The sequence below is a fragment of the Solanum pennellii genome, chromosome 9 (assembly GCF_001406875.1).
Source record: "Solanum pennellii chromosome 9, SPENNV200".
In the NCBI taxonomy this organism is placed as follows: Eukaryota; Viridiplantae; Streptophyta; class Magnoliopsida; order Solanales; family Solanaceae; genus Solanum; species Solanum pennellii.
The window spans coordinates 62,617,785-62,630,065 of NC_028645.1; positions in this window are offsets into that span (position 1 = coordinate 62,617,785).

The window sequence follows — 12,281 nt, forward strand, 5'->3', positions numbered from 1 at the left end:
AAATATTGTAAGCTATTTTTAATTATTATTATTCCTTAACTATTCTACTGAAAATGTAAAGTAGTTAACAACATCACTAAAGCAAAGGATAAATATGAAAGAAAAAAATCCAATTAATAAATATCTTGAACTTTGAAAAATCCACTTATTTTAAACTATAAAAAAAAGTTATGACAATTCACTTAATATTGACTAGAGGGAACAAATCTTAATAGTTTAGTTGGCTGATTACATGAACTTTTGTTCATTTTGTTGGTAGAGGTCCAATTTATCAAAGTCTAATTGATAAATTATCTCATGATTTTTAAATTCGACAAGTGAAAGTTGACATTAAAAAAAATTAAAGTTAAATGGTCAAAGACACACTTCTATTATATGTTGTTCTTTTTTTCTATCTAATCTATAAACATATATGTATTAAACCACCCATCATTCAATAGATGATTGTACGCAGTGTGCACTCTCTAATTGAATTAAAAAAAGATGTCAAGTAACCGTCCACATGAATAAATATTTCATTTATGCAGTGCTAAAATGATTTTTAGTTTAAAACATAAGTGGGTTATTATTTTTGGATAAAATCTAAATCGGATCATTTATAAATATTCATGTGTCATTTGTAAAATGATGTACCCAACATATTCATTCTCCAACAATGATCCTCGTCCTCAATTGTGGTTTGTGTCTTCACTTTGCTATTGTCGACTTTCGCCCTCCAGTCTCCCTATTAAATTGTAATTATGTCATAGATTCTAGATAAACCAAGTCAAAGGATAATTAAGAATGTGGTAGTGTTTGATGAAACTCAAGTAAAACTTGAAAGATGGAAGAATGACAAGAAAGTTTTATAGAGAAGGTGTGAACGAATTAAATTTAAAATGGAAGAACATATATAGATTTTGGACAAGAAATGTCAGCAACGCTTGAATGGTCGGCCATGGTTTTAACCAATCACAGGAAGAAACTTATTGGGAGCATTAAAGTGGAGGGACATGTGCCACATCAAGAAATGCCCGAGGAATTTTCATTTGCTTTCAACCAAGAATTGAAGTGTTTTCCATCTTTCTGTCACAATTCTTTGAGTACCCAAAGTATGTAACGTCCAAAAACTTCTAAGTAAATATCTGTATCATCCCTTGTATGCTGAAAGTTATGAACCCAATAAATTCTAAGTTGGGCATATATATTAAGGTCCTTTACCAAGTGTAGTATGTATATCAGATATGGTTTAGGGTCGTAAAGAACCTCAAAAACAAGGCCAAGTTAAAAACATTTCTATCAGCTATGTTTTCACATGAAGTCCTACAAGAGTCAACTTCAAATAACCATACCTATCAGAATAGTAAGATTCAGGTGACCCTGACCTATCAAATTAAAGGTCTACAATAATTCTTTCAAATATCACTTAACGATCGTCAAACCAACTCTTGAGTAAAACATGTTCTGATTTTACTAGAGAGATGTCAAATAGACGGTGCACTCCAGGTGCCGGTAGCATAGGCGCACCACGCTAGGCCATTTTTCCAGAAACCTTTTCGAGAGCCTAGATTTCAAAATACTCTATATATTATATTAAGACAGTGGGTCATTGTCACACCCGGAGAGTACACTCCATATGCAACTGGCGTCGTTGTCCTCTCAGAGGACTCAAACAAGCGTCTTAGCATTCGTCATAACATGTCAACAATTAAAATTTGCGGAAAATTAAAAACATTTAATACTATGCGAAATATACTTAGGATTCATACTTAACATTCGTAATAGCATACGATATTCTAAAAACTTGTCTCACATGTATAAAACCATCTAAAGAGTACGAATCTTCACTTAGCCAATGAATAGTCAATATGGCATATAGGCCTTAATACAAAACAATCCAAAGAATATAATGGAAATACGAGTGTTCTTAAAATCTTCTTAATTCTTCTTAAGCTAGAATATGAAAAGATAACATCCACGAACATGAGGACCTACAAACACATGGAGAAAGATTTCCATGCATCTTCAATTGACCTTCTTAATCTTCAATGGCCGGACCCTACATTTGTAGTAATATAAACTAATGGGGTTAGTATGCCACATGTACTAAGTATGGGTATATGCCCATAAAATTTAAGGACATGCATGAAAAAGGATCATTTATCATTTCTTCGGAAAGCATTCTAAGTCATAAGAAAGTCTTCAATGCACATACCATAAAACATGTATAAGTTATTAAGGATTCCATCAACATAAAGCATGATCATAATCCAAGACATTATCATAGAGTCATGTTAACATTTCATATTGAAAAGGTCATATTCACATAACATACAAAACACTTACCAATGATTCCATCCCTAACCTACAAGTACAATGGTCATTTGAAGCCCCATAACCCCACACAACTAAGTATATCAGATAGGAGACCATAAGTAAAGCTTTGATTCATGTAACTTTTAACATAAGTAGTCATCAACTGATAAAGCAATATAGACCAATAACATGTTCATTAACGTTACCAACTTCATATAAGAGTAACAACATGTAACATAAACATCATACCTTTCATGTTATCATAATACATAAGAACCATCTCTTAGGACATCCCTTAGAGAAAACTTGTGCAATGTCTAAGTAGAGTCCCATACCCTTACCTATACTAAGTAGACTCTTCAAGTCACCCTAGTCAACGTCCATCAACTTGTCTTTCATTTTACATGAGGGAACATACGCCTTAAACGACGTAGACCATTTGAGCTAAACGAAATCTAGTGTCATAAACCCCACACCGAAATAAAGTGGTCTATCATCCAAAGTAGAACCAAACATGACATAGCTTTCTAGGTGGATCCACTAGCTAGTATTCTATGGTGGCAACATAGTTCAAGAACTAGGAGACTTATTAGAGACCCATAGTTCCATATTACATGAAAACCTCTATCTCATGATAATAATTGTGAACCTACCTTCCAACTAGGGAAGGGACACCTCTCATATCTAGTCCATCGATGCTTATCTGAAGTCTCTTTCTTGAATAACGTTTAAGTTGTTTTTTATCAGAAACTTATCATAGGTCATAGGAGATTAACTTATTGTATAAACATGATCATGAGATCTTTAGGATTAGATGATAATTTCCTTTCATCCTAACCCTTCGTATGTTAGATTAACTAAACATAATCACCTTGTGTAAAGCATACAAGAGGATATCATAAACTTGCATTTTCATTGTCTTATCATGATTTCACATTTAGCATGTTCATAGCCCAACATATATTCATAGAAACATCATGCATGCTTCATTAGCATATTATCATAATTCATAGGCTAACATAAATATCATAGAGAAATCACAACTTTAGAAGACTTACCTCTTGCTTCCAACACCTTATTCAAGAACTTACATTAAATTATAAATAATCATAACTATAACATAGTGAGATACTCAATAGCATAGTATATACCAACTCTACAATTCATATACAATATCAATTCATAATGTAGGATAAGGGAAAGGGTCATTGAAGAGTTCTTTCAAGTCTTAGTTCCGATCTCAACGTTACATGGTATCAAGAAGTAAGTACAACAAAATCAAAACCATTATTTAGAGAGAGATTATGTATCACATGAGATTCAAACATTATTTATCAGATACTCACGAATTCGTGTGAAATCAACCACATAAAACCATTATTTTTCATTGATAGATATATATCTAGAGTTGAGAAGAAAATCAATTTTGTAGAGTGAAAATCCTAGAACTTTGAATTCTCAAAAACCATCTTTGTAAGGACCTCTTGGGGAAAGGAATCCCAAGAGTGAAGAACCCATACCTTTTAGAAGAATAATCCACGAAATTTGATTGGAAACCTCGAAGCCTTCGTTTTCTTCCTTAAGCTCTTCTTGTTCTTCAATGGAGTTTGGAAAAGAGTGTTTCTTGAGAGAGATGGATAATTGAGTTTGAATCTGATTTGGACGTGTTAAAAGTGGTCCAAAACTGACCTAGTTTCCACATATAGTCATCCTATAAAATACCCAAAATACCCTTTACTTAAATGTGTCTTTTTATGAAGTTAAATTACCAAAAATTTGACTTTAACGAATCCGGAAAGTGGATGCGTATCGCGGGACCAATTCAAATTATTTTTCTAAATTTTTGGGTTGATTCAGTGAGGTGCGTGTCAGCCTCGCGTCGCGAGTCTTCCCGTCATATCTTGAGGCAGAGTTCCTCGTGAAGGCTGTGCGTCGCGCATCTTGTTCTCCAATCTGCCTGTTCGCAGGCTGCCAGGCAGCCTGCTCACCCATGTTTGGGTCCTCCCCAAGTACCCTTCGGGTGGTCCTTGGGTTGTCGTTACCGTACGTTTGTACCCTTTGTACGACATACTACCTATCCAAGGTATCATTACAAATTTTGTACTTCATTTGGCACTTCGAAACCTTTACCAAACATAGGGATGTCAACTAGTTCAAATTAGCTAGTTTTCGGAAGTTAAGGTCTTTCTTTTTCATTTTGTCTCTAACCTTTTCTAAATGAACTTATTACACTAATATAGGTTTGTAAACATCATTTTAAACATTATTGAATAGATTAAGATCTAATCTAAGTCATGACATTTCCGGAGTGTTACATTATCCCCCTTTAGCAACATTCGTCCCCGATGCACATACCACAACATTACACATAACATCATAATGATTCACAGCTCATAGGAGTACTTCACAACTTCTTTCAACACATACCACAACATTACACATAGCACTCAATTCCTGATGCAGACATAAGAGATCTTAACATTTCATAACACATAGTGAGGAATTTCCATCTCAACATCAACATGAGCTCAAAATACACCAAGAGTTACCATGCTATCATTCTTCTCAAGACAACAACAAGAAAAACAAAATCACAAGAAGACACATGCATACATATTTCATATAAGTGCAAGAATAGAGTATGGAAGCTTTCTCTTAACTCAAATTTGTATGACTTTTACCATAACATGCACCTATTTAGAATAAAAACAAGTCAATTTCATGATTATTCATTAATTTCTTTACTAAGAGGAGTGTCTAACCTTAAGGAGTAAATAGATGAGGGTAGTGGGACTTCATGTCGGCTTCAGCCTCCCATGTTGCACCCTCGACAAGATGATTCCTCCATAGAACTTTTACAGAGACAACCTCCTTATGTATCAACTTCTTAACTTAGCGATTTAGAATCTCAACGAGAACCTCTTCATAAGAGAGGTTATCATCCACCCCTTAACCTTCAATTGGCAGAATGAATACTGGGTCGCCTATGCATTTCTTCAGCATATAAACATGAACACGGATGAATTGAAGCTAGTTCACTAGGTAGTTTTAACTAATAGGCAACCTTCCCAATTAGTTGTAAAACCTCATAGGGACCACCTTACCGGAGACTTAACTTCCCCTTATTACCAAAGCTCATCACCCCTTTCACCGGTGAAATCTTGAAATAGACATGATCACCTATTTCAAACTCAAGGTCTCTTTTTCTATTGTCGGGATAAGACTTTTGCCGACTATAGGTTGTCTTCAATCTATCTCTTATATTTAAAACTTTCTCTATAGCCTCATAGATAATCTCTGGACCAAGTATTGAGGACTCACCAACCTCAAACCATCCAACCGGAGATCTACACCTTCTTCCATAAAGAGATTAAATAGGTGCCATGGAGATGCTCGAATGATAGCTATTGTTGCAAGAGAATTCAATCTAAGGTAGATGACCATCCCGACTTTCTTTGAAGTCAATAACACAGGGTCATAACATGTCTTCTTGGGTTTGAATGGTACGTACCACTTGAACATCCGTCCGAGGATGAAATACATTGCTAAGTTTCACTTGAGTACCTAAACCCCTTTGAAAAAACTTCCAAAAATGAGAAGTAAATTGGGCGCCTCTATCTGTAATGATGGACAAAGGAATCCCATGAAGACTCACAATCTCACTAATGTAGATCCTTTCGTAATCTTCAGTCATGTAAGTAGACTTAACAGGAAGAAAATGGGAAGATTTGGTCAACCTATCCACAATAACCCATTTTGAATCATTTTGCCTCCGGGTTCGAGGAAACCCAACTACAAAGTCCATATTGATGATTTCCCACTTCCAAGTAGGAACATCCATGATTTGGGTTAAACCACCCGGTTTAAGATGTTCGGCTTTAACTTGTTGGCAATTTGGAAACTTAGCAACAAACTCTGCTATGTCCCTTTTTAAACCATCCCATCAATAGATCTCTCTAAGCTCATGATACATTTTAGTGGCATTCGGATTTATAGAATAGTGAGAACCATGGGGTTCTTCTAAGATTCGATTTATCAAATCCTCAACATCGAGTACACATAATCTCCCTTGGTACCTAAGAATACCATCCCCCCTTGGGAGAATGACTCATTGAGCTTACTAAGTACAAATTCCTTCAACTCCATCAATAGTGGATCAAGATGCTGCTTAGATTTCACCTCCACAACTAATGATGAGTCGGAGTTATGATGTACCATGAAACCACCATTTGGAGAATATTTTAACCACACACCTAATAGATCGAACCTATGAACATCTTTCACAAGTTCTTTCTTCTCTTCTTCCACATGAGACACACTACCCATAGTCATACGACTCAAAGCATCCGCAACTACATTGGACTTGCCAGGGTGGTAAAGGACACTCAAATCGTAATCCTTCAACAACTCTAACCATCTTCTCTGTCGGAGATTTAACTCTTTTTGTGTAAACACATATTGAAGACTTTTATGGTTAGTAAAGACATAAACATGTACACCATACAAATAATGTCTCAATATTTTCAAGCCAAAAACTATAGCAGCTAACTCAAGGTCATGAGTTGAATAGTTTTTCTCATAAAATTTAAGTTTCCTAGAAGCATAAGCTATCACCTTACCATGCTGCATGAGGAAACATCCTAAGCCCACTCCAAAAGCATCACAATACACTACAAAGCTTTCATTTCCCTCCGGTAAGGTCAACACTGGAGCGGAGGTAAGCTTATCTTTCAATTCTTGAAAACCTCTTTCACAAGCTTTCGACCACTCAAACTTCCCCTTCTTTTGGGTCAAAGCTCTCAATGGAGAAGCAATGGACGAAATTCCATCAAAAAACCTTCTATAATACTCGGTTAGACCCTAGAAACTTCATATGTCCGTGAGAGTCAAAGGTCTAGGCCAATTAATGACCGCATCCATCTTTTCTTTATTAACCTCTACACCATCATCGGAGATAATATGGACAAGAAAATCAACTTACCGCAACCAAAATTGACATACTAAATTTGGCATAGAGCTGGTGTTCTTTAAGGACTTGCAAGGCCCACCTGAACTGACTCTCATGCTCATTTTCATTCTTGGAGTATATGAAAATATCATCAATGAACACAATCACAAATGAGTTGAGGTAATCTCGGGAAACCCTATTAATTAGGTCCATAAACGCCGGTGGGGAATTCGTTAACCCAAAAGACATAACTAGAAACTTTTAGTGCCCATATCTAGTTTGGAAAGCTGTTTTGGAACATGTTCACCTCTTACCTTAAGTTGTTGATATCCCGACCTTAAATAAATCTTTGAAAAGTAGATAGCACCTTGGAGTTGATCAAATAGATGATTAATCTAAGGGAGAGGATACTTGTTCTTTACGGTGACCTTATTATGTTGGCAATAATCAATGCACATTCTAAGAGACCCATCCTTCTTCTTTTACAAACAAGACCGGAGCACCCCATGGAGAAATACTAGGTTGAATGAAACCGTTGTCTAGTAAATCTTTGAGTTGGAGCTTCAACTCTTTTAATTCAGCCGGAGCCATCTATATGGAGGAATTGAAATAGGATTCTTATCCGGTAATAAATCAATGTCAAAGTCGATTTCCCGTTCTAGAGGAACTACTAGAAGGTCATTAGGAAAAACCTCAGGGAATTCCCTCACTACTGGGACTGACTCAATAGAAGGAGTTCCATATTCTAGGTCCTTAACCCTCACAACATGGTATAGACAACCCTTGGTTGTCATATTACAAGCGTTCAATCAAGAAATGATTTGACCCTTTGGCATAAAATTCCCCCCTTCCACTCTAGAAAGGGTTCATTTGGGAATTGAAACTTAACTAGCCTTGTTCTACAATCTATGGAAGCAAAACATGCATGAAGCCAATCCATACCCAATATGATATCAAAATCAAACATGTCAAGTTCTACCAAATCAACAAGAGTAACTCTATTTGGAAACATTATAGGACATTTCCTATAGACTCTTTTTGCAACCACAAAATCGCCTATTGGGGTACAAACCAAAAAGGGTTCAATCAAAACATCAAGAAGTACATCAAAGTTCCTAGCTACCAAAGATGTAACAAAAGAAAGAGTAGCACCTGGGTTAAGCACAGCATAAGCATTAATAGAAAAGAATTGTAACATACTCGTCATAACGTTTGGAGAGTTTTCTTGTTCACCCCTAGCTGTGAATGCATAGAAATGGTCCCTTTTTGGAGTTTTAGAACTAGGATCGCTTGGTTGAGCTAGGCCTTCACCTTGACTTGAATTCTAACATTAGGACATTCTTTCACCATATGGCAACCCTTACCACAACCACCCTTACCACAAGTTGGTCTCTCTTTCGTGGATCAACATTTCTCTCCTTTTTAGTTTTAGGATTAGAATCTCTATCATTCCGATTCTTGGAAAAATTAGAAGAAACCTGATTTGAAAACCTCTTCTTAACTTAGGCTTGTCTTGAACATCAAACCTACTCTTATGAGAATTACTTTCAAAAGAACTTGCCTTCTTAGCTTCCCTATTGTTCTTCCTTATAAGACTATCCTCAACATGATGAGCATGAACCATCAACCTAGAAATATCCATATTAACATGAAGTATGGCTGCATGACATTCTTTTTCATGTTCTTCGTACACGCCCGTAGTAAAACGACTAATCTCATCCCTATCATTCGAAACCAAAGAGGAAGAATATTTGGACAACTTAATGAATTTCAAGGAGTATTCCTTTACACTCATACCTCCTTGACGAGGTTGATGAACTTCTCTAACTTAGATTTCCTTTGCTTCCTTTGGAAGAATCTGTCAAGAAATGCCTCTTTGAAGATCTTCCATGGCATGGGACCACCTCCTAAATACCTACTATCCTTCCGCTGATTGTACCATGTCTGAGCCATGTCCTTGAGTTTATAGGCAGAAAGCTCGACCTTCTCAGTAGTACTCACCCCCATAGAAAACAAGATCTTGTAGACCTCATCAAGGATGTCTTGGGGGTCTTCATCAACTTTTGATCCAAGTAAAATAGGAGGATTCATCCTTGTGAAATTTCTCTGATAGCTAACCATAGTACTAGCATGTTGGTTCTCTCAAGGAACAACCTCTCTGTTAGGTTGTGCCGTAATGGCTTGAGCTTGAGTGGTGATGGCGTGGGCCATTTGAAGTAGGGATGACCTCACCTCACCATCAGTCATTACTAGAGGTTTGACGAAACTTGTTCATTTGCAGCAGCTTGTACTTGAGGGGCATTTCGATTGCCTTGGGGAGTAGCTCCAACACTCGCAATCTCTTCCTCTACTCTCATCGTGGCTGTCTTGTGTTCATCGCCTAAAACCCACAAGAAAGGTATTATATGCTAAAAGACACATACTGTGAAAACTCTAAAGGAACGACATATGATTATCAAGAAAAGAGAAGTTTCTTAGTCATCACATAGCCTCTCATCAATAATTGTGGCGCACTTCACAACCATGAACAAGATACTATGTAATGTGGTTTAGTGAGACATTGATCCTAAGAATATTTAACCTTATACTGTGAAACCAAACTTGTCACAGTGGGAGAAAATACCCCAAATGTGACCGGCGTCATCGTCCTCTCAGAGGAATCAAGCAATCCTCTTAGCGTTCGTCATCACATGTCATCAGTTAAAATTTGCAAAAAATTAAAAACTTTTAATACTATGTGAATTATACTTAGTGTTCATACTTAACCTTCATAATAGCATACGATATTTTAAAAACTTGTCTCACATGTATAAAACCATCAAAAGAGTATGGTCAATCAATAGTCAATATTCCATATACGCCTTAACACAAAAGAATCCAAAGAATATAATGGAAATACGAGTGTTCTTAATATCTTCTTAAGTCTTCGTAAGCTAGAATATGAAAAGATAGCATCCCTGAACACGAGGACCTACAAACACATGGAGAAAGAGTTCCATGCTTCTTCAATCGACCTTCTTAATATTCAATGTCCGGACCTTACATTTGTATTAATATAATGTAATGGCGTTAGTATGCCACATGTACTAAGTATGGGTATATGCACATAAAATTTAAGGACATGCATGAAAAAGGATCATTTATCATTTCTTTGGAAAGCATTCTAAGTCATATGAAAGTCTTCAGTGCACATACCATAAAACATGTATAAGTTATTAAGGATTCCATCAACATAAAGCACGATCATAATCAAACACATATTATCATAGAGTCATGTTAACAATTCATATTGAAAAGGTCATATGCACATAACATACAAAACACTTACCAATGATCCCATCCCTAACCTAAAAGTGCAATGGTCATGTGAAGCCCCATAACCCCACACAACTGAGTATATTAGATAGGAGACGATAAGTAAAACTTTGATTCATGTAACTTGTAACATAAGTAGTCATCACCTCATAAAGCAATATAGACCAATAACATGTTCATTAACGTTACCAACTTCATATAAGAGTAACAACATGTAACATAATCATCATACCTTTCATGTTATCATATTACATAAGAACCATCTCTTAGGACATCGCTTAAAGTCAACTTGTGCAATGTCTATGTAGAGTCCCATACCTTTACCTATACTAAGTAGACTCTTCAAGTCACCCTAGTCAACGTCCATCGACTTGTCTTTCATTTTACATGAGGGAACATACACCTTAAATGACGTAGACCATTTGATCTAAACATGGAATCCAGTGTCATAAACCTCACACCGAAAGAAGGTGGTCTACTAGCTAGTATTCTATGGTGGCAAAATAGTTCAAGAACTAGGAGACGTAATAGAGACCCATAGTTCCACATTACATTGTAGCCTCTATCTCATGAGAATCATTGTGAACCTACCTTCCAAATAGGGAAGGGACGTCTCTCATATCTAGTCCATCGGTTCTTAGTTTAAGTCTTTTTCTTGAATAAAGTTTATGTTGTCTATATCATAAACTTATGTTAGGCCATAAGAGATTTACCCCTTGTATAAACATGATCATGAGATCTTTAGGATTGTATGATAATTTCCTTATTTCTAACCCTTCGTTTGTGAGAATAACATAACATAATCACCACGTGTAAAGAATACACGAGGATATCATAAACTTGCATTTTCGTACACTTATCATGATCTCACATTTAGCATGTTCATAGCCCAACAAATATTCATAGCAACATCATGCACACTTCATTAGCATATTATCATCATTCATAGGCTAACATAAACATCATAGAAAAATCACAACTATATAAGACTTACCTTTTGCTTCCAAGTACCTTATTCAAGAACTTACGTTCAATTTTCAATAATCATAACAATAACATAGTGAAATACTCAATAGCATAGTCAATATCAACACTTCAAAAACATATACAAGATCAATTCACAATGTAGGATAAGGGAAAGGGTCATTAAATATTTCTTTCAAGTCTTAGTTCCGATCTCAATGTTACATGGTGTCAAGTAGTATGTACAACACAATCAAAACCATTATTTAAAGAGAGATTATGTATCACACAAGATTAAAACATAATTTATCAGATAGTCAGCAATTTGTGTGAAATTAATTATACAAAACCATTATTTTTCATCGATAGTTATAAATCTTGAGTTAGGAAGAAAACTCGTTTTGTAGAGTGAAAACCCTAGAAGTTTGAATTCTTGAAAATCATATCTGAAAGGACCTGTTGGGGAAAGGAATCCAAAGAGTGAAGAACCCATACCTATAGTCCACAAAATTTGATTGGAAACCTCGAAGCCTTCGTCTTCTTCCTTAAGCTCTTTCTGTTCTTCAATGGATCTTAGAAAAGAGAGCATTTCTTGAGAGTGATGGGTAATTGTGTTTGAATCTTATTTAGACGTGTAAAAAGTGGTCTAAAACTAACCTAGTTTCAATATATAGTCATCCTATAAAATATCCAAAATAACCTTCACTTAAATGTGTATTTTTGTATAGTTAAATTACCAAAAATACAACTCTAAAGAATC